The 24785-nt window shown below is 36.3% G+C and overlaps 1 pseudogene; it reads right to left on the bottom strand.

The window, feature by feature from the left end:
• Positions 1-4775: 4775 nt before the first annotated feature.
• On the bottom strand, positions 4776-23830 carry LOC110192287 (ubiquitin-conjugating enzyme E2 L3 pseudogene; annotated as a pseudogene).
• Positions 23831-24785: the final 955 nt, after the last annotated feature.

Genomic DNA, 24785 nt, shown 5'->3' with positions numbered 1-24785 from the left:
TGTATCCTTATTTGCTTGCTTAAAACACAAGTCAAACACTGAGCTTGTTCAGTTCAGGGTTTTGGAATTCAAATTGTTGCTTCATGTATCATATACATATATTACATTGACAACCAGTTATGAGATGTTTTGACTACAAATCCCCTCCTCAATATGAGAGGAAATGCAGTTTGAAATAATCTGTTTGATTAGATATTTTGAAGGTAAAAACCAGAAAGTTTGGCATGAGACTCCTTTGTTAAATAGCTTTCCCAGCTATCATGACCATTGACTTTCCCATCCCTAGCTCTTGTCAGTCAAAGGAATGCCATTTAAGTAAGAGACCCTATCAGCTGAGACAGCTTCATATCAGAATTATAATTAGAACCTTAGGGCCAATTAAATGAAAATAAGGTTGGATTTAGAGACAGAGTTCCTGGGTTAAAGTTTTAGCTGTGAATATCCAACATGCATGACTTTGGAGAAGTCATTTAAACTCTTAAGAGTTGCAGTTTCCTCATCTATACAATAAAGGGGCTAGACTAGATAATTTATAAGGTCCCTATTAACCTTAAACCTATGATCTCATGATCTTTCTCTCATCCTGTATCCTTGGTTTCCACTTCCTCCTAACTATACTTAGTACTTTTCTTGTCAAATGACAAAAAAAAATATCCATTTCCTCTCTTTAATACCTGGGATTCGGAGGTGAAAATTCTCCATTATCTTTCCCTAAATTCTCCCTCCTGTTTCTCTCTAGTCCCTGTCCTCTGCCTTTGCTTTCCAGTGTGCTCCCTAGAATTTCCCATTCTACTGTTCAAAACTCCCTCTCAAACACTTTTCATATTCTGGAACTCACAGAAACATGAGTATTATCCCGAAGAGACCTAATCACTTGCCATCCTCTCCATCATTAGCTATTCCTTTTTATATGTCCATACCTCAGCATTCACAGAAACTTTACTGGGATAGGGGAAAGAATCATCATACTCCTTGTTCCCCACTGCTACTTCCAGACCATCCCTCTGACACTGATAAATACGACTTAATTGTGCTATTTATGATGTGTGGTGAAGTAGATAGAGCTAGCTTTCATTTTCATACATTGTGTCCCAAAAGCCATTAATAATCTAATAGGTTAAAATTACATTAAGACATTTGGGATATTGTATATAGTACTTAAAAGTTTGCAAAGCACTTTATATTTCTTATTTAATAATAAAAAACCTTCTGTGAGGTTAGTTATATCTGCATTTTACACATGGGGAAATCGACATCGAAATAGATTAAATGACTTGCCCAGGATTACTCAGCTAATAAGTGTTGAAGCCAGACCTTCCTAAATTTAAATGTAGTGCTGTTTCCACTATACCGTCTAGCTACCAAGCTCTGGCCAAATCAGAGCTCTACTTTAAAATTATGGGGAGAGATTTTAGGAAATTTAAGATCCTTTCCTTTCTCTAAATCCTATGAACTCTTAAGAATATTTGATGGTGCACAGATGTGTACAGGACAAGACAAGCAAATTAAGAATGGAATGTCATTTGGGACTTTGAAAGACAGTTTTAGCCAATGTGGTATAAGCTTCAGTATAAACTCGTTAGGTAAACATATTATCTAATTTTCCATGGTCATATCTCACTCCTTCACAATAATAAATATATCAAAATGAATGTAGAATAATAAAGTGGGATCACCAGAAATGAGTTCCTATAGTCTACATTTTGAAAAAATGGATGATGATAGAATTTCCAACAAATTGCCATCCAAGCTGGTGTCCCTAAGCAAGGTAGACAGAAAACAATAACAATGTTTCAAAGAATTGTGGACCCACAGTAGCAAAGAACATGGCATGGCTAGGGAGTATTGGCAAAGTGTAGCAGCAAATAAAGCATGCTTAGGAGCTTCAATCTGAGGTAAGATGGCCAAATTTAAGTAAAGGCATCAGGCTAACAGAACCCCAATCAACAGTCCAGCTTGACAAATTGTGGCTATTGCAGCTGCAAGCCATAAGAAGGTCTTTATGTGTGCATGGCTGGTTATTTATTGGCCTTTTCGGTCATGGACAGCAGTGACTGTCAGCACTGACATTTGCATAGGGCTTGGTTCTTATCAAGATAACTGGTTTTGCCCTACAAAATGTTATATCAAAAACAATTGCTTCTAACTGGTATGTTATGTTTCCAGCCAAAATTGTTAATTAGCAGCTAATCATGATGACCCCTGGATTTATGCATGATTGACAGCTGAGCCTGTGTGTAAATGATGATTAAAGTGACAGATTGAAGACAAAAGACATTACTGGTCCTGGATATTATAGATAAGATAGGTGTTAACTGAGCTCCAGGTCAGGTTAACACTCAGTTTATCTTAACACCCTCTTTAGCTTTCTCTTTTTTTTTAATGCCCTGTGGACAAGTAGAATTACCTACATTTTTGATCATTAGAAGTAGCAAGGTTGAAAGTAAGTGTATGGAGGTTACCTTTCATTGAGTTATCATAACAAAGTGGGAAATTGCTTGATGAATACCTAGAACAAGGATGTTTTACAAATCCCTCCCCCCATATTCTGCATGGATTAGAAGATATCTAGAACAGAATATGCTCACCTATAGACATTATTCTTAAAAAGAGGTTGTCTTAATCTCTTAATAAAGTTTTCTTAACTGACAAACCAAAGATTAAGAATGACCACAGTGGTAAAGAGACTAGAAATTGCATCATAAAGTACATTCTTTGGAACTCCAGAGACTACTAACCAAAAGAAGAAGATAGGGAAGGGAGCAGTTCTCTCAATATGAGAAAGAGCTTTCTAATAATTAGGGTTCAAAAATGATTGCTTTACTTTCTGAAGTAGTGAGTTTCCCATTGTTGGAAGTGTTCAAGCAAAAGATCAGATGACCACCTGTGAAGAGATTTTAGAGAGAATTCTTGCATGAGGCAACAAGTTGGATTATACAATCTCAAAAGTCTTTTCCAATTCTTGAGTTTTTTGTGAACTCAATCCAGGTGTAGAGTACAAATGAAAAAAACAACAACAGCAACAACCCCCCCCACACACACACACACACTCCACCCCCTTTCCTTCCTAAATTTTCTGGCTTTATTGTTTTCTTTGAAACCCCACTTTTTGTGCTTCACACATATGTTCACTTGCATGTGTGAATGTGTGTACACACAGACACACACTACTTTTAAGTTCATTCCAGAATCTTTAAGGGATGGGAACATTACTGTAATAAATGATATCACTAAATGATAAGAGCAATACCTGACTGCAGTCAACTTAGATCCTAGGCTATTATAAAAAGATTAACACCTTGTTCATACAATAAAGACTACAGTCAGTCATTAAGCAGTGGCAGCAAACACTGTGTCAAGGAAACATTTCTGGCCAATCCCAAGGCTGTGACTGTGAAAGGAACATACTTAAAAATAGATACTTACAAATGGAACATGCAGAAACTTCAACATTCCATTAAAGAAAAGCATAAAGTAATAGTAAAAAATGATCCCAGGAATTGCAATAATGCCAAGATATGGAAGTGATAAATACCATAAGGACAACACACAAGACTTCTGCCAAATTGGTCGCTTCTCTAGCATAGGATTCACTTCCTAAAAATTCCAGACCTCCTAAAAAGACCACTCTTGATGGTGTTTTGCTATTGTTCTGACAATAAGCCTTTAAAAAATCTTCTAGTTAAGCACTACACAAGAAATTTACCAGATTTTTAAAACTGAATAAGTTAAGGGTTTGTTAGTAAGGCTAAATTCTGAATGGAGTGCCTAATCTGATTGTTTTGACTAAATTGAACTGTTAATTCAGTTTGTCTATATGAAGCTTAAATAAATGTTCCATTCAATGAGTACCATTGATCTCTATTACTCCTAAGAAGTTCTTAAGACAAACCTACTTCTTAGGATAAGCCAAGATCCATATCCTGCCTTGCTTCAGGTCAATTGTACTAAGTGTCTAAGTGATTTAATTCCTAAAACTCTATTTGAGGAAAGTTCCTCCATTGAATCCAGTTTGGTTTTTGTAACATTTGTGCAAGCTGTCACTGACAAACACTCCCAGTGAAAAAAGTGTAATGTGTGCCAATTAGATTATCTTTTTTGGGGGGAGGGTGTTGCCATTTAATCGACATCATTTTGACAACATCAGCCAGATTTACACAACAGCCAAGCTCCTTCCTCATCACAGACTTCACCCTTGGCTTTGGCCTCATTTGGGTTTTTTAGATGTTACAAACTCACAACCCATACTCACATAGTACAGAACCACAGGGAGGGAAGACAATAGGACTGCTGGATTTTAGGCCATTTTCTTTCAGGGTGTGGTGGTGGGGGGAGTGGAATGCGGGGTTTCCAAGGAATTGTTCTGGAGATAGGGAGTGTGATTAAAATGAACTTAATAAAATAAGACCTACAAAGGGAAAGGGAGGGATCAGGAGTGTGCACTACTCACTAACTTTCTGTTTTAACTTGAAGAAAACTGAAGATTTGGGATAGATTTGGGCAAGAAAAGAAAACGCCATGCTTTAAGGTAGACTAAAGCAGTGATTTTTAAAACAAAGAACTCAGAACTTGAACATCTTAAAATTTTTAATCTTTTCTTTACAGCTTTACCTAGACCACTTTTGATTAAGAAAACTGTAGAAAGTTAGTAACTGCCACAAGTTAACACCAGGAGGTGGCCCCTGTCAATTTCCCAAAGGGTCTACGTTGCAGGATGTTGGAAATAAACTGCTCTGGGTCTCCACTCATCCTGGTTGGAATCAATCATGGAAGATTTAGTCCACGGGTTGCTTTTCCCCATATTTCTTTGTAAACTCTTCAGCGTTCTTACAGATTTTTTTATGGTCCTTAGAGTACTCTTCAGCTAGGTCAGCCCAAAGGGGGTGCTCAGTCTGGGTGTCTTTCACCAGTGCTACAAGGGACTGGATGACTTGGTCAATTTTGGTTGCTGACTTCTAGTTTTCATTACTAATTCTGGCAGACAGACCTGCCGTTTTCATTGATATTACGGTGGTAAATCTTTGTTTTAAAAGTGATCTTAGGTGGATACTATGCTGGGAAATTATTTCAATTCTGAAGGCTTCCTTGTCATATGGAGGGTTGTCAGGAATGATGAGCCCTTGCCAAGTCAATAAATTAGCTTCATCAACCTGGATGTCAAAACACAAAATATTTTCTGCCCTCAAGTAGCTTACATTCTGAGTTAAACATGTATATTGATTCCACAAATGGAAAGTAAAAGATGATATTGTGATTTAGTCAAAACATGATTTTTTGGTGAATTTGGACAAGGCCAGGTCTACAGGATGTGAAAATAACTGGTTACTTCACTGAAAATATCATGTAATAACCAGCTGATTAATTAATTTTAATATTAGTTTGGGGTGTTTCCATTTTTTAAAGCACATTCTTAGATTACAAGGGATAATAAGACTAGGATTATGAGAGGTAGATGTAAAGGGTCATTAAAATTCAGGATTGGTTGTAAATATTAAAGAATAGTCCTCAAAAATGAAGTTTTCTTTGGTCCTCTTGATATTAGATATTAACCTATCCATACTGCAGAACTGTTTATATTCACATTAAGAAAAAAAATTGAAGGCCAGGACCAGCTGTTCAATCATTATTTTCACATTAGCACCTGTTGAATTAGTGGCATTAGCATCAGTTGACTTAGTTTGCACATATTTTAGTGGGTTTACTCTTCCATCTGATTTTTCTTGCTAGAAGGGCTTTTACAATGGTTTTTGGACATTGAAACAATAAACTGCTCAGTCATTACTGGAGCTGTCTTATATTGTAAACGAATGAAATGAAATGGCAGGTGCCTATATATGATCTAAGGTCCATTCCATGAGGTGACTCATTTGAGATAAAACCTGGAATGATGTCTTACATCCTCAGAACTTTGTAACACATATGTTTGTGCCTATAGAGGCTTGATTCTTTGTGTTACCCCAATGTTGTAAGTTTGTGGCCTAATATATTTTAATATGAGGGATTTTTTAAAAAATCCTATATCTGACTTTCAACCTTTTTTCAGTTGCAGCAACTGAGAACATAGGAACATTGGAAACACTCAACCTGGCTTTTTGGTTTTGATTAAAGCTTAGGAGTTTTCCTGAAGAGTTAATTCTCAAGGTTCTTGTATTATGAATGGTAGATAAGTTATTTGTATAATTGTAGCCAGAAAGGTTTTTTTAAAAATGATTATTATATAGTTCACAGGTGAAATGAAAATTAGAATGTAGTTTTGCTAGGGGTCATATGAACTTTAAATCAGTTCTTGGCCTTCCTATTGGGTGCTTTAGTCAAATTTTCTCTCCTTCCCTCCCCCAACACTCTCTCTGTCTGTCTTTCCCTCCCCCCCCCTTTTCCTGTCCCTCTTCTATATATAATATGTACATGAGGAAGTAAGGTATATAAACCACTTTATATCTCATTTTGGCATTCACATAAACTACAGACTCCTTGGAGTCAGGGACTGTTTCATTTTGGTCCTTGTATCCTTAGTGCCTAGCATGGAGTTCAGCATGTTTTTAAAATACGTTTAAATTCAGTAACCCTATGAAGTTAAGTACTACCAGTACCTTAATTTTACTGATGAAGAAATTGAAGCTCAGAAAGGAAAAGTGATTTGCCCTGGGTCAAATTCAGGTCTTTCTTCCTGATTCCAAGTCTAGTACTCTATCCACTGCAATATATTCTTCTCTAAAGGTAAACACTTTTCTAATAAACAACAACAATAATAATAATAATAATAATAATATAACATTTATACAGTGCTACTATGTGCTAGGTACTGTGCTAAGCCCCTTACAATTATTATCTCATTTGATTCTCCCAACCACCCTGGGAGGTAGTTGATATTATTATTCCCATTTTACAGAGGAGGAAACTGAGGCAATAGAGTTTAAGTGACTTGCCCAGGTCATGTAGATTGTAACTATATGAACCCAGATTTGAATTCAGATATTCCTGACTCCAGGCACAGCTGTACCACATGGCTACTCCTATTTTCTTTTTCTATAGTGATTATTATTCAATTCAGATACAAAGGGCAAAAGAGCATTGCATGCTGTACATAAATGGGATGTGAACATATTACCACAGATGAATTGTACACAAGAGATATAAGGTAGCATCAGAGAGTTGTACGATTGGAAAATTGAGAGAGAGAACAGATAGCTTACATGATGCATTGGCATCTTAGTTACTAGTTCCTGCCCTCCTGCCTACAAACATCCCAACTCTCCCACATCCTTCCAAAAATCCTCACTTCCTCCTACCATCCCTACTAATATCCTCTATTATCCCCCCCTTCTCAGTGAAGCTCATTGAAAAATTCTACACTAAATTCTTCACTTTCCCTCTATGTTCTCGCTTTCTTCCTGACTGCTTGAAATCTGACTTCCGATCTCATCACTTATCGGAAATGAGTGTCTCCAAAGTTACCAGTGATTTCTTAATTGTCAGACATAATGACCTCTTCTGAATCTTCATCTGACTTGATCTCTCTGCTGTACTTGACACTGTCAGGTGTGTTGTACTGCTGGTTATTCTTTATTCTATGAGTCTTCATGACACTGTTCTTGCCTTGTTCTTTTACTACCTGTCTGACTGCTCCGTCTCGGAATCTTTGCTAATTCATCATATCACACCAACTAAATGGTAGTGTACCCTAAGGCTCTGTCTGGGGCCCTTTTTTTCACTTGATGAATTTACCAGCTCCCATGAGTTCAATTACCAGTTCTATGCAGATGATTCCCAGACCGACATATTTAGTGCCGTCTCTCCCTTGAGAGTCTTGCATCGTGAATTGCCTACTACACATTTCAAACTGGATGTCTCAATGTCTCAAATTCAACCTGTTCAAAAGAGAACTCATTATCGTTCCTACTAAACCCTACCCCTCTTCCAAATTTCTTTAATAATGTTAGGGGCACCATCATCCTTTTAATTACTCTGCTTCATAACTTAATTGTCATACTCAACTCCTTACTCTCACTCCACATATCTAGTCAGTTGCCTAATCTTATTTCTTTCAGAACATATCTCACATATATCACCTCTCAGTTGAGGTCTTTGTTATCTCTTGCCTGGACTGTTACAAAAGATGCTTATTTGGAATCTTTGCCTCAAGTGTCTTCCCACTCCAGTCCGTCCTTCAAGCCACACTGCTGGCAAAATGATTTTCCTGAAGTGAAGATCAGATCACATCATTCCCTTTTCAATAATCTCCAGTGACTTTGTACCATCTCTAGGATCTGGAATTTAAATCTCTTTACAACCTGGCTACTTTCTACCTTTCCAGTATCAATCCCCTCTATTCACTCAGTTATATAGCCACACTGATCTACTGCTATTTCTCCATGCAATGCTCCAGCACTTGTCTCTGGTTTTGGGCTAGCTGTTCCCCATGCCCAGAAGGCATTCCCACCTCATCTCAGCCTCTTAGAATTCCAGGTTCTCTTCCGGACTAATCTTAAGCACCATCTTCTACATGAAGCCTTTTCTCATTTCCTCAGCTATTATTAGACTCCCCAAAACTAATCTGTAATGATTCTGTATCTATTATGTATGTATATACATATATCGATATTAAATATGTATATGTCTTATGTTAAAATTTAATCTCCTTGAAGTCAATAACTGTTTTCATTTTATTCCTGAACCCTCTGAAATTAGCACAGTTGTGCTTGGCATGGGATAAATGCTTGTTGATTGATTTATCCTCATGCCGCTAAGAGATTTAGAAGAGGGCCTTTAGCAAGTTTTGAGAGGCAGCATGGTATAATAAATAGGGCAGTGAACCTAGAGTCAGGAGGATCTGACTTCAAATCTGGCCTCCAAAGTTTACTATCTGTGTGACCTAGACAAGGGATTAACATGAAACTAAAATGAGAGAGGTAGACTTGATAACTTCTATGGTCCCTTTTAGCTCCAAATCTATGATCAGATTATGCTCTGATAAGTTAGATCGACCCTTGAAGAAGATTGACAGGAAGATATCATTAAAAGTTTCTTACACAGTAGGAGAAGTATGGATGGGGTGCACTTTACACCACTAGAGAGTATCCCCATGTTGAGATTATATCTCTGTTGAAGTTGGGGAAGGGGGATAAGTATTTATATAGCACCTACCATGGGCCAGGCATTGTACTAAGTTTTTTGAAGAAATAGTATTTTATTTGATCTTTACAACAACTCTGTGAGGTAGGTGCTATTATTATCTCCCTTCTACAATTGAGGAAAATGAGACAAAGAGAGATTAAGTGACTCACCCAGATAAGTATCTGAGGCCAGATTTGAGTTCAGATCTTCCTGATTCCAGATCCAACACTATATATACTGTGCCACTTAGCTGTCTCTGTATACAATATCAGAGGCCTTGGTACTAAATTAATTTAAAAGAGACATAGATTTTACTGAAATGCTTTATAATAATATAAACTATTTGTCTTTTAAGTAGTATTCTGACTTTTTCAGAATTTAAAAAAAATAATCCAACTTGTTATGGCATTTAAAAGGAAATCTGTGACATCATGTCAGTGATAGATGAACATATATTTTGCTTGGTTGCTGTGATTTTTGGCTCCATCCAACATCCAAACTGGCTATAAGCTTGTTGCTGTGCCATTTTATTTCTCTTTGTTAAAGCAACTTAGTAGCATCAGAGAGAGTTTACATAGGCAGTATTTTTTTCCCTTTTACAAGCCATATGTCATTGATATGCACTTGCCCCAAGTTTATATTTTTAGACCAGAGCTACAGATGGAGGAGGGAAGAAACAAATTCTGCCCACTAAGGTGTGTGTTCTTTCAGTCACATCTATAGATTGAGTAAATGTGACCACCAGTAAATGCCTAGATTGGCATACATAAGTCCTAAGTATGGACCATTTTGAAAAATAACTGGAGGACACAACAGCATGGAATTTATGAAAAAAAATTATTTGAGATTAAATTCCTTTAAGTTAAAATATTAAGAAATCTTCTAACTATATTTATTCACATTTCCCCTCTTCTACCTTTCTTGCCATATACATTTTGAGAAAAAAGTCAAGGGAAAAAAACCCATTTTCTCCATTTAGTTCTTCCTCTTTGAAACAGTAGCCATGTTTCTAAAGGTATCTTATCTAAGAATAATGCCTTTTGTTTTTTCTAGGTTAGTAAAATGGTTAAACTAAGGGAACAGCTGGCTCTTTGGCGTTGGCTAGGATAAGGCTAGTCTGCTTTCAGAACATTCCAGGGGACCTTTCTGTCTTTTGGTGCTCCAATCAATGACAGACATTTGCAATGTCTTTCCTTGTTTTGGATGTAAATACATTTGCTAGCCTTTTTCTGTTCATACTAGCAAAGTGCATAAAGCAAGAGTAGAGAACAGCCTCTCTCCTCAGATTAATGGTCATAATTATGTTGTGCTATCTGTTTCTGCTAGACTTCAAAATGAAATTCCCTTTCTACCCACCAGGGAACCTGCTAACTACTTGGTTCATCTCAACTTTCCTCAATTCCTGGATTCTGAACTTGGCCTGCTCACTTGGATATTGCTTCCTATCTATCCACTTTATATAGATATCTTAGGTATGAAACTTGTCTCTTTTCTGTGGATTTACAGAATTTACAAAGCTTTCCATGTAGCAGTGGTTGACCCGGCCTTGGCCCTCATCCCACAAAAAAAAAAACAACCTCATATAAATTCCTTTTCATCTAAGCAGGCATATTCTTTGTCCTAATGTATTTTGTCCAAGAACCAATATGACATAGCCTACACTGCCTCTTTTTCTACTTCTACTTCTTTCTTGTTTCTATCTTCTGTATACCTTTTATTGTTGAGAGGGTGCTAGGCTACTAATTTCCTCAGTTTATTTTAAACTTTATGGAGAAATTGGAGCATAATTATCTGGACATGCAGCAGCTGTCCAGTAAAACTTTTTTTTTTCATGAATCAAAGGTGCTTTCGCTACTTTCTATCCCAGGCAGAAGTTTAAGAGTGAGAAATTGTGTTTTTGCTTTTTTTGGAAATGACATAGTAAGACAAGACACTAATTGATCCTTAGGTTGAAGCTTAGTATTCTACCTCATAAATCAGAGCTTCTCAAAGGGTGCCCTAGTTTTGGTTAGGAGTTCTGGGAATTATATGGAACTGACTTGGAATCACCTGTTTGAGTATGTCTCCTGAGTCTTTGGCAATGGTGCAACAATTCCTTACGGCAAATAATTATTTGGTGTCACGGAGGAAAAAAAGTGTGAGAACCATTGTCCTAAGTAAGTGGGTAAGAGAAGTAAGACTTCCAACTGGACTAGGACATCTGCAAACAAGGCTTATGACCTCATATTTCCTAGTGTGGTTATTAGCTTTCTAGCCTTGTCTCAGTATTCTACTCCACCCTAAACTGTCTTGGGCTATTCCCCATTCTCTGGGCATGTCTGGCTTTTTTTTTTCTACTTCCAAGCCAGTTCATGTCCCTTCTTCTTCCTGAAACATTCATTCCCCTATATTCAACCATCAAATCTCAGTTAAAATCCCACTTCATTCACAAAGCTTTTCTATATCCACTCAGTTGGAAGGGATTGCTGGCTTCTCAATTCTCAAAACACTTTCTTTGTACTTCTATTCAATTATCACATTCTTGTTATCATACTACTATAACACTGGTATGTTTACTTAAGCACATGTTATACATATTCTATAGGCTTGTATATTGGAGGGAAAGTCCATTTTTTTATTCTTCTTTATCTCATGTACCATACCTGGTACTCAGCAGTTGTTTAAATGTATATGATCTCAATTCTATGTAACTATTACTTTTTACATTTTTTAACTATGATAGAAGCAAGAATTTTGATGATTGATAACAGTTTCTGCTGATACAACAGGGTCATATATTCCCATTAATTTTACTTTCCTTCCACTTTTGAGGGGGAAATATTTATTGTTCAAAAAAGTGAGGTAGGGATGGTGGGTAGTAATGGTACATATGCTAATAAGCACAGTATTACTAGTGTTAGTTGATAATACAGATATATTACAAAATATTATTCTTTAAAGCAAGATTTATATGTAGCATTTCAGAAACATCCAGGACACTTTTTCTGGGCAGTAATAGCATTTAGCCTTTCATCCAAGGTTAATTTTCTAGAAGAGGAAATATTGCTACTTCAAATTCTTATCATACTTTCCATAAAATTCAGTAGCTTCTCATCTTCTACGAACAGCTCACTTACATTACTTTTCTTCATATATTCAACTTTTGAAATTCTTATGGATGTGTTAGGTACAGAGGAATTATTTCATGCAAAATCAGCTTGATTTTCAATTACATTTTGCTCTTCCCTGAAATCTGTTACTGTGGGTATTTTCTGTTTTTGACCTGTTCATTTTGGTTGAGTAAAATATTTAAGAAAACAATCCAGATGTGGAAACTACATCACTTCAATGAATATATACAGCTAGAAAAGAAGAGATCACTTATACCTTATCCTTTTCAGTGGCTCAGGTTTTTAGTTTCTACTTTGTGAGCTCTATAAATAAATTCAAGTACACTTCAGAGATGGAATTAGAAATGAAAATCTAAGGATCTAGATGTAATTAGAGGTACAGTCCAAAGCTGTATCCACCTTTGTAACTGTTACATCAAGAGCCCTCTTTTTAAAAAATCTTTTAAAATGAAGATATTTTGTTGTTTCTTTTTTGTTTGTTTTGGTATGTTTTTCCAGACCTGTTAGGTCAATGATATAGAGCAGGTATTAGCCAACTTTTTCTGTAAAGGATTTGATAGTAAAAATTTTAAGCTTTGCAGGCTGAGAGGCTAGCAGAATTGAGGATTTTATGTAGATACTTATATAATAAGAGAGAAAACAAATTTATACAAATTGTTGTTGATGAAATTCAAAATATAATAATAGTGTTGCAATATGGGTTTCATTATGAGAAGAAAGGTGTCCATTTTTTGGAGGGATCATATTGTCTTTAACTGAGGTTCAAAATTAGTGTTCTCTATCATAAAGATTAGTTGAAATATTCATCTATTAATGCTGATCTCTAATGAGATTTTATGTATTTTATCTTTGAAAATATCTTTTCACACAGTACTGTCAAATACTGATATCATTCTGTGAGTATATGATTTTAATTGAGCATATCCATTGCTTGGAAAGCATTTATAGAATCCTATTAGATTCTTCCCTTCGAATTTGTCTTTTAGCATATCATTATATTACGCATTAATCACTTTCAATTTAAGCTCTTCAATGGAACAGTTAAATGGATTTTAAAATACAAAAATTCAGTTTTCACTTGCATTGATGTAAAAAAAATGCTGCTGGAACTGTAGTTTGAGTTCAGGAAATATATCTCCTTCAGATTTGTGTGGGAATGGAGATTCTCACTCTCATTGTTTTAACTTTTGAGAGTAAGGGAAGTCTGTAAAGCAGTTTGACAATATTTGTGATTCAAACAACATTAGGTATTGCTGAATTTGCTTTAGTGCAGTTTAAGTTTCATGTTTAAGACCTGTTTTGCCTTGTAACTTTAGTTTGCATTCATTAAAAAATATCGTCATCAACAAAGCTAACTTCCAAAGTCATTCACTATCTGACAGTTTTCATTCAGAAAAACTTTGATCTTGATCATGAGCTCAAAAAAACTTAACAATTTTCTTTCTCTTCTTTTCCTTGTTTCAACATGATGGATATGCACTGGTGATAATAAAAAAAATGTTGTGGTCTGGCAATAGATAGTAAAAGCTCTTTGGTTAAAACTGCATCACTGTGATTTGTAGATACTGAACAACAGTGCAAAGATATGAGAGTGTCTAATATGATCTCTGTCACAACTACTCAACTGAGCGGTAGCAGTTCAAAAACAGGCAGAGAAAATATGTAAATTAAAGAACATGGCTATTTTCCAATAAACTGTACTTTTGGACACTGAAATTTTAATTTCATATGATTTTCACATAACAAAATATCATTCTTCTTTTGATTTTTTAAATCATTCTCAGCTCATGAGCTGTGCAAAAACAGGTGGGGGGCCAGATCTGTAGTTTACTAACACCTGATGTGGGGAACTCCCATTGGAACACACTCAATACCAATGTAAATAAGCAGTTGTTCTTCAAATTACAGTATTAAGAGAGCCCACCATCTTTGCTAGCTATTGTTCTGTATCTCTCCTCCATTTTATAATTAAATTCCTTGAGATTTCATCTCATTCACTTCTAAACCATCTGAAATTTGGCTTCTGACCTGGTCTTTCAACTAAAAATGCCCTTTCTAAAATTATCTCCAAATTGCCAAATCTGATGAGTTTTTCTCAAAATTTGACTTTCTAGACCTCTCAGAAGCATTTGACACAGTTGATCACTCTCTTCTGGATGTTCTGTCTTCTTGGTTTTCATGACATTGATCTCTCCTGGTTTTCCTCCTATTTGTCTGACCACTTCTCAATCCCTTTCACTGGTTCTTCATCTGTTTCCCTTCCACTAACTGTAGGTGTTTCCTAGGGGTGTGCTGGCAAATATTAGCAACCAGCTCAAAGAAATAAAAATGTACACATGACTCACTTTTAAGGTTAATTTGCTTTATTAACATTTTCTTCATCGTTTTAAGTCTGTAACACCCAAAAAACCCAACAAATGTAGCTTGATTTATAACATTTGACTGATTTCTGAGGAGCAAATGCTCATATGAAAATTTAATAATAGGTTCTCATAAGCTAGTACGAACTTCCTCCAGTACACCCCTAGGAAGGCTTTGTCCCAGTCTCTCTCAACTTTTTGCTCTATACTATTTCTCTTGGTGATTTGACCAGTTCCCAATGGGTTCCATTATCATCTCTATGTGGATTACTCTCGGATTTATATATTTAGCCCTAGACTTTTCTGAGCTAGTCACACATCACCAATTGCCATCAAAGAGGAAGCCTCACAGGCATCTTAACCTTTACATGGCTAAGCATCTTCTCCCCAAAACTTCCCATCTAGTGAATTTCCTCATTACTGTTGAGGGAGCATATACCCTTCCAGTTACCGAGACCTTCTCTTCTACTTCTAACTCTCACTCTTCTCATGTAATCAGTCATGTGTGGTATCTTTTCTGCCTTTAAAATATTGGGTATATAGATATAACTTTTTTTTCTAGTTACACAACCACCACCTTAGTTCAGGATCTCATTGCCTTTCACCTGAATTATTCCAATAGCCTTCCAACTAATCTCCCTGCCCTCAAGTCTCTCTCTACTCTGTTCCATCATCCAATTAGCAGTCAAGATGACTTTTTTTTTTTGGTGAGGCAACTGGGGTTAAGTGACTTGCCCAGGGTTGCACAGCTAGTAAGTGTTATGTGTCTGAGGTCAGATTTGAATTCAGGTCCTCCTGACTCCAGGGCTGGTGCTCTATCTACTGAGCTACCTAGCTGCCCCAAGATGATTTTTCTAAAGCACAGTGTATCACCTCAGTGAACTCTAGTGGCTCTTTATTACCTTTTGGATCCAATATAAGCTCTTCTGTTATTTAAAGCTTTTGATATTTTGCCCCCTTCCTACCTTTCCATTCTTCTTACACTATGATCCAGCTAACATGCCCTACTTGAAATTCCATGAACATGACACTTTGTGTTCCATCTCTTTGCTATTGCTTTGATTGTACCCTATGCCTCTTCATTGCTTTGCCTTGAGTTCCCTGGCTTCCAGTCAAATCATACCCCTTTATAAGAGACTTTCTCAGTCCTTTAAGCTGCGGATGCCCACTCCTTTCAGATTTCTTTATATCTCCAGTGTGTATGTGTGTGTGTGTGTGTGTGTGTGTATGTGTGCGCGCGTGCATGCATGTGTGTGGGTCTGTGTGTGTGTGTGTGTGTGTGTGTGTGTGTAAAACAAACCTGCTTATTTACATAGCTGCCAGGTGGCAAAAGTGTCCAGCGTACTGAGTTTGGAGTCAGGAAGACCTGAGCTCAGCTTCAGATAAGTACTATGGAACATGGGCAAGTCACTTAATTTCTATTTGCCTCAGTTTCCTCATTTACAAAGCAGGGATAACAACTGCACCTGTTGTTATAAACAAATGAGATAACAATATAGAACACTTAGCAGAGGGCCTAGAATGTAGTAAGTACTAATATTCATATATAATAAATATATTTATATATATTTATTAAATATAAGTGCTATATAAATATTAGCTATTGTCATCATAGTGCAGCTAGGTGGCCCAGTGAATAGAGTGCTGGGCCTGGAGTCAGGAACACCTGAGTTTAAATCTGGCCTCAGACACTTACTAGTTGTGTGACCCTGGGCAAGTCACTTCACCCTGTTAGCCTCAGTTTCCTCATTTGGAAAAATAACTATAACATCATCATCACATGAAGTCTCCCTTATTTGAATGTAAACTCTTTGAGAATAAGGACTACTTTTATCTTCCTTTGTATCTACAACGCTTATAGTAAGTAAATAAGTGTTGTCGTTAGTCATTTCAGTCATGTCCAACTTTGTGACCTCATTTGGAGTTTTGTTGGCAAAGATACTGGAATGGTTTGCCATTTCCTTCTCCAGCTCATTTTACAGAGGAGGAAAATCTAGTCAGAATATAGTTTGAAAAAGTCCTTTTACCTAGAAGCTGGAAAGAAAGAGAAAAGGGAATAAGTTGGTCTCTTGTAATCCACTGAGTCATCAGCTTTTCTGGCTCTACAACTAAGTCAACTCCTCTTCATCATATTTCATTGTAAGTCCCTTATCAATGAATTGATACACCTGGCTAGGACCTCCTTCCCTTCCCCTCACCAAACTTGTGCATGGTTTCCTATGAATAGTGACTAGGCATATTCTATTGGGTACTTTACAAATATTATCTTATTTGATCCTCACAACAACCTTGTGAGGTAGGTACTTTATCATACCAATTTTATAGATGAGGAAGCTGAGGCAAATAGAGGTTTTCAAATGACTTTCCCAGAGTCACACAGATAGTAAGAGTTTGAGGAAAGATTCAAAGTACATATCTGGTACTTCATCCACGTTGACAATTGTCTCCAACGCTTGGGGGACCATGCATCACCCAGAGGTGTGTGATCAACCATTCAGAGGACAAGAAGATAAATCACACCCCACCCTCCCCACAAGGGTCTTATCTTCAAAATAATACATACTTACTGATTACTGACCAACACTTCCCCAGCACCCCCCCTCCTCACCACCCTTACCCTCACCCTGTGTTATCACTTCCCATCCTGTCCTTGTATAAGCTCCCAACTTTTCATCTTCTGTGTTGTATTTGACTCTCCCAGGGCAGTTATAACTTAAGTCCAACCTACACACCCACAGAAGTGGTTATGCAGGTGCTGTTACTCAGAGGGTGGGGCAATCTCTGTGCTTCAAGGTTAGTGACCAACAAGTCAATGAAAAGTGAAAACGCATGCTTCATTGAAGTTATGGTCAAGGTATAGAAATATTATACAAATAGAGCAAGGATGAAAGGCACATTGCTAAGTAATTTTTTTTTTACAAATATTATCTGATTTGATCCTCACAACAACTCTAAAGGGTAGGTGCTATTATTAACTCCATTTTCCATTTGAGAAAACTGAAGCCAACAGAGAGGTTAAGTAGCTTGACCAGGGTCACATAGCTAGTAAAGGTATGAGGCTAGATTTGAACTCAGGTCTTCCTGATTCCAGGCCCAGAGCTCTATCTACTGAGCTACCAATTGCCTCAGGTATCCATTAATCTTGATTAAGCATTCATGAATCAATTATTAAATATACTATTTGTCTTAATGTGGAAGCCATCCCAAATTAGTGACTAATTTCTTCAGTTGCAACATATTTACTGTGTACTTTAAGCAAAAGTTACAAATTATTTATAAGTTGGTCTCTTAAATTTTTTGACCATGTACTCTTATTTAGTGAAAAACATTTTAGCACACACCTCTAATGCAGAGGACAGGAGCTGGACCTATGAATTTACTGGTATTGGATATTCTCAGATTAAGAAATTTCTTCTGCCTACGTAGGTCACCATTCATTCCGCAATGTATAGTATTACACCTGAGACACTAGAAAGTTAAGTGACTTGTCCAAAGTCTCAGTCAGAACTTCAACCCAGGTCTTCCTGATTCAAAAGCCAATTCCCTATCCATTATTACCATTTTGCCTCCTATTTTATTTAACTGTACAAAAAATATTTTTGCTCTTGAGAACAATGTTATTGTTCATTATTTGAAAAAAAAAATTCCTGTGTGTGTCCTGGGGGGGTGGGTGTAAATGTGTATTTCTAAGTAAATAACTAGGTTAGTAATGAATTATTCAGTTAATTTATTGATGTAGGTAGCCAAGTACGCAGATTTCTATTAGATAATTCTTTTAAAAATACAATACAAAAATCAAATAATATGACATAAGTTAGTAAGTACAATAGCTTTTCAGTAGGGGTCTTTTTTTTTTTTTGCATGTATATGCTTACCATACACAATACAAGAATAAGCAAAAGTGATTTGTCTTTGATTTCAACTTGGCAGAAAGTCTTCCACTATAAATCCATTTCTCTTCACATAGTTTTACTTGGTGGATGGCATTATACCTTTACTTCCTATTCATATTTAGATATTCAATTATATTTTTGCATAAGTGTGAGGAACAGCAAGAAGGCAAGTCTGGCTGGACCACAGAGTAAAGGTTTGTGAATGCTGTATCATATTGGTCAAGATGGATTGGGGCCTGATTGTGAAAGGCTTTAAAAGCCAAACGTTAAAATCTTTCTTTCTTCCTTTTCTTCCTCCAACGAAGCACGCATTAAGTAGAAATCTAACCTTTACACACTAGATATAAAGAAAAATGTCTTCAGATAGGATACTTTCAATGTAAGATATGTACCTCCAAATGTTTTTTCCCTTAAGTATATGTAAAATAGCTAGCATTCTTCCCTTTCCTCTTTAGGAGGTGGATTAGTACCACCTGTCTCAGCTACATAGTCACTTGATTCGGCAGGAAAAATGGTATTAGGAAGGGAAAGCTCCTTTGAATGAAGTATTTTAAGATTATTCTTTTGGTTGCTAAACTGCTACCTTTGTATTCAAAAGTGATGAGTTGTTTTTTTGGCAAAGAGACAGAAACATCCCAAAAGGTGTTAGGTTAAAAGAGGAGGGTTGAAAAATACTTGAGCAAAAGCCTTTAGAAAATGAAAGGTGTTAGGTATTGTGGTTATTTCTTACATCTCTTTCCTCTCTGTAATAGGGCAGCTAAGAAGAAGATTGTGATCTTCCCTCTTTAATGAAGACGAACTTGGCCACTTTTTTGGCCCTTAATTCTCTTGGTTCTTTGCCATCCTATTTGGCTGCTCAGGTGACTCTGCACGTACGAAAAGGAAGGCATATTGTCTAGTGGTGCAGAGAATGGACTGTGAGTCAGGATTCTGGAAACCTGTTCTTGACTTAAATGTTTATCACTGGTGTTATCTTAGGCAAGTCGTTTAACCTTCTTCTGCCTGTAGTTCTTTTGTGAAATGGGGATAATGGTATCCTCTCAGAGGAGTGGTGGGAAGATTAATGAGTTAATGTTTTGTGAAGTGCTCTGAGATTCTTTGCTGAAAGGTACTACATAATAATTACAATAAGGCTTTGTTCTTACATAGTGCCTTCCTTCCAAGGAGCTCAAACTGCTTTTCAAAAATTATTTCATTAATCCTCACAACATCCCTTTGAGGCAGGTGGCAATTATTACTTCTTTTTCCTAAATCAGGAAACTGGGACAGAGAGGTGAAAAGACTTGTCCAGGGTCACATGGTAGGTTACTGATGAAGGGTGCCCATGACTCCTGGACTTCTATGCCCTCAGTCATGATTGTTTCCTAGGTCACATTACCACTTGACTCTCCTGATGAGCTGTAGCTCTAATTCTATTTTTAAAATATTGCACATAGTGCTTCAAGAAAACAGCTGTAACAATGCTCTTTTATGGGCAGATTGTTTTCTCATTTCATGCAGCACACAAATGCCTTTAAAAATACACTACAAAAAACAAATCATCCAGAATGCAGCTTTTCAATAATGGTACGGTGAGCAACTGTCACTCTTCCTTCTGAAATCCATCAGGCAAAATGGTTAAGTCTACATCATTTACTTATTATAATAGAAATAGAGTCTTTGTAAAACTATTTGTTAACTATCTCTTCAAATTACATACAAGAGAATGAGTTTCAATGAGGTGAGTGTTCATTTTTATTTCACATGATAAATTATTTTGTGGTTAGGCATATTTATTTTTATTTTCACACAAAATACACCTTTGTAAGTATATATTCAGTTTTTAAGAGGCTTTTCTTAATCTCTTGTATTTTTTTTTCCTTGTCAAAAAACTTTTATAAGTTTCAAACAGTGAGAAGCCTCAGTGGAACTGCTTTGCTTTAATCTGAGGATCTCAAAACGTTTTACAAGACATCAATGGACATCCACTCACCTCTGCTTTGGGAGATGGGCTAGGTGGAGGTGCTCAGAGTTTTTGTTATTGTTGTTGTTTTTGCTTTGTTTTTTTTCTGAGTACTGTACCAAGCTACTCTGCCTAAGACTTGACTTATCATCATATAGAAAGTTTGTAACAGTATAGAAAGTTTGTAACAGAAATAGAAGTAAAATGCAGAAATTCTGTTTCATCCACACTGTGAAATTGCTAGCACATAATACATTATTCTATATCCTCTGGGTACTCCATAAATACGCAACTGACTGACTTTACTGGAAATGCCTTTAGAAGCTGTGTCGTTATTCAGGCAACCCTTTCTCCACAAGGAAATTGATCTCTATCTTTAATTGTCAAGAGTCCCGCTCTTATGCTTTCCCCAAGTAAGACACTTTGTTCTATCCTTGAATAGTGCAATCACTGTTTTTCATTTAATGAACAAGCATTTATTTAGTACTTGAAAATCACAGTAATTTATTCCTCCTAGCATCCCGGGAAGACCCACTGGAATTCTCACTCCCACTTTATAAATGAAGAAAATAAAACACTGAAAGACAAAGCCTCATCTCCCAAGATTGCTTTCAGTTTGCCTTCCTCTTGACCCGGAGAGGATTATCTAAAACCAATGATAGTCCAATGACAGCCCTACACGAACTGACTTTGGTCTGTTACAAATTTTTTACCAGCCAGCAAAACTTTTACTGTCAAGTGTCTCAATTCTTAAAACTGGTACATTTTAAGAAAATTGACTCTTGACAGATAAGTGAATCATACCCCAGCTCCATGTGGTTAATGTGAATAGGCTCCATCTCCTAATTTCCCGAGTAGAAGGTAACAGCCATAATAATCCTAGGAATCATTTCTGTCTGTGCAGCCCTCAGCCCTCAAGCCTGAAGAAGACATTTTTTTTAAGTAATATGATCTAATTTTTTTTAGTACGCTTCAATACAGTGACACTGGTCTCCTGACTGTTCCTGGAACAAGACACTTCATCTCTTGTCTCCAGGCATTTTTTTCTGTTCTTCCTAAGCCTGTAATGCTCTCCCTCCTCTGCTCCGACTACTGACCTTCCTGACTTCCTTTAAGTAAAATTCCACCTTCCACAGGAAGTCTTTTTCAATCTCTCTTAATTTCAGTGTCTTCCCTCTGCCAATTATTTTCTATTTTTCCTGTATACAGCTTGCTTCATATTTATTTGTTTGCCTTTTGCCCCCCTCCCCCTTTAGCTTGTAAGCTCTTTGAGGACAGGGACTATCTATTTATCTCCAGCACTTAGCACAGTGCCTGGCACATAGTATGTGCTTAATAAATGTAAATAAATTGATTGAATTATTGCAGTTTTTTTTGTTTAAAGACTCATTCAGTGTATTCTCAGACTAAATAAATATCAAGTAGAAAGGTAATTTTTAAATGAGTAGAAGAAAACTGCAAAGAGCATAACTTGGTTTTGTTTTCAAAAAATAATAGAGTCATGTATTTCAGATTTGCCTACACCTTGCTGTAAATGTTCACTGTGACTGACCACCTTAAAAGAAAAGATAAGGTTTTATTTGGAATTATAATACCTATTATTATAAATTCAGGTCCATTGTTTGGCTTGGATCTTCCCAAAGATTGTAGTATGTCATAAAAGCATAAAAACAAATAATTTTTTGGCATTTGAAGACAAACATAAGTCAATTGATTATTTTCTAATGAATCTCTCTTGAAATAAAATGCCAGGTTTCAAAAATATCTATTACTAATTTAAAAAATCACTTGTGAGGACTTTGTATTTAATTGTTTTCAAATGCTGTTAGCATTATGAAAATATTAAAATCCAAACAAAGAAATTTGGTTTTTTGTGGTTCTGCAATTTTATGTAGCAGCTATGTTTAATTCCAAGAAAAAAAAAATAAGTGAGTCAGAAAGAACACCAAAAAATCATATGGGTGATCTCCAATTTTATTATTATTATTATTCATAGTTTGATACATACATACTTTGAGAAGAGGCATTGAAGCACAGAGGCTAGAGAGATGTCCAGGCAGGAAGGATGACTTGGGTTTAAGTTTTGTCTCTGATACATACTGGCTGTGTGCGACCCTGAGCAAACTGCTGAACTTCTATTGATGCCCCACACAACACTTAGAGTATAAATTGCAGAACATTTGCTTGCCTGAATTGAGATACCTATACCAGTGGTGTCAGACTCAATAGAAATGGGACCCAATAAACCTACATAACAATTCTTGCAGATCATATATTGATTTAAAGAACAGCGCATTTATATATTTCTTTTAAAAAAACATTAATACATTAAATATTAAAAATCAAATAGGAACTATATTTTAATCTTGTTCAGGCTGCACTTGGACATGTTGTGGACTACATGCAGCCCTTGGCTGGAATGTTTGACACTTCTGCCCTACACCAGTGAAATCTTAGGTTCAGACCTTATGCTTTGATGGATCTGTGTTTGAATCGATATGGGTATTTATTCTCTTCAATGATAAAATCACAACCCATTTATGGTAGGCCAAGCCCGTCCTGTAAGTTCATTGCAGAGGATAATGGGATCATATTACTGCAGAGCTGTAGAGTGACCTCAGGAGCCATCCATTCCAAAGTCCTCATTTTAGATCTGAAGAAGCTGAGGCCCAAAGTGAAATGACTTGTTCAAGGTCACACAGGCTGTAAATCTCACAGGTAAGGTTTGGACCTAGGCCCTCTCAATTGGGAACCAGTGCTCTCTGCACTGAACCATGCTGCTTCCAGTTAATGTACTGGGAACCTTCCTGTAAGTCCCCTGACATTTCATGGATACCAGTGGAGCACATGTTCATCAATTCTTCCTCATTCTTGCTGCAACTGGACTTCTTTTCTTTTTATCTATTTATATATTTCTTTCATAATGTCTAATGCAGCTCTAATCCTATTCAACCCCTTTGCATAAAAATTTTGCAGATGCTTTTCATAAAATTAATGTATCTATCTTAAAATATAATTATATAGATAACTTTTATTTCAGTGATAAAAGAAATGAATGAAAAATTAAAACTTTTCATCTAGTGAATAATTAAATATATTAAATTATTCCATAAGCAGCAAACATTTACAATTTTCCATAAAGATAGTAGATTTTGATACAAACTTTCAGGAGTATTTGGACAAAGGGAACAGGATTGATTTTGATGCTAGTGAAAGTAGAAGTGAATCACAGAATTTAGAGTTGCAGGATATTTTAGGGATCTCTCTTCATTTTACAGATGAGAAAACAGAGTCAGAGAACTGAAGGATTTTCCTAAAGTCAGGTAGTAACAGAGCCAGAATCTGACATAGATTTTCTGATACCTGAGCCATGTTCTTTAAATTCTTCGTCTTGATGCTGCTGCTGGTCATAGTGGGGAAAACTCATTTTTTGTTGTTATTTTTGTTCATTTGTTTTTAGTAGAAAACATTTCAAAAACACAGCAAGGTCAACATTAAGAATTACTGGGAACACCACCTTAAATCCCAGAATGTTCCAAATAACTTAGTTGCTTTCCAAAGAATTTCTATTCCAATTTTTACTTTTTTTTAGAAAGTGCAAGGGTAGACATGGGAGCATAGGGATTCTACTTTGTATATAAAACCAGGTAGAGAACATTATATTTCATTTGTAGTTCGTGTAGGGTTCTAAATTTTTGCATCTTACAAATTATAAATGCAATTATTCACCCAGTATTTGTAACCAGTATTTCTTAGATTTCATCCTTGAGTGTCCCAACATCTATAGAAACCTTGAGGATAATCTAATTCTTACACTTTAATCCAAAGTGTTTTCTCCATGAATTTTATTCTATTATTCCAAGTTATATCTTCTTTTACATTAAAATAATTCCTCTTCCTCTCTGCCAACTCTACTCTTTGAAGATTTTTTTTTATCATGCCCATCTCCAATAGCTGTGTTTTAACCACACCACATATATAAGTAGATCTTTTAATCTTTCCTTGTACTTAAATCTCTCCATTTCCCTTGTTTGTGTATACATCCACTCTAATCTGTCCCCATCATTTTGGCACCAAGCCAGTCAACATTCTAGTGGGTTATTTTAGGTTTGGACTCATCAGTTATGAAGTAAACTGCTTTCACCCCAACTACATCTCTTTCTAAGACAGGGCCAGTGGGGCTTTGCTAGAGGGTGCTAAAATAGAGATATTGATAGGCAGCACTGTACTTTGGCAGAAAGAAACAACTGAATTTTGCACCTAGTTTAGCAAGAAAAATTAGTTCAAATAGGAAAACAGATGTGGCACTTTATTGGCCAGGTCACAGAGGTTCCTCATTCCCCTCACCTGTGGCTATACACCAGGT

The sequence above is a fragment of the Phascolarctos cinereus genome, unplaced genomic scaffold (genome assembly GCF_003287225.1).
Source record: "Phascolarctos cinereus isolate Bilbo 61053 unplaced genomic scaffold, phaCin_HiC Scaffold_3;HRSCAF=262, whole genome shotgun sequence".
In the NCBI taxonomy this organism is placed as follows: Eukaryota; Metazoa; Chordata; class Mammalia; order Diprotodontia; family Phascolarctidae; genus Phascolarctos; species Phascolarctos cinereus.
The sequence above is the reverse complement of the archived record's forward strand: the minus strand, read 5'-3'. Positions and strand labels throughout refer to the sequence as shown.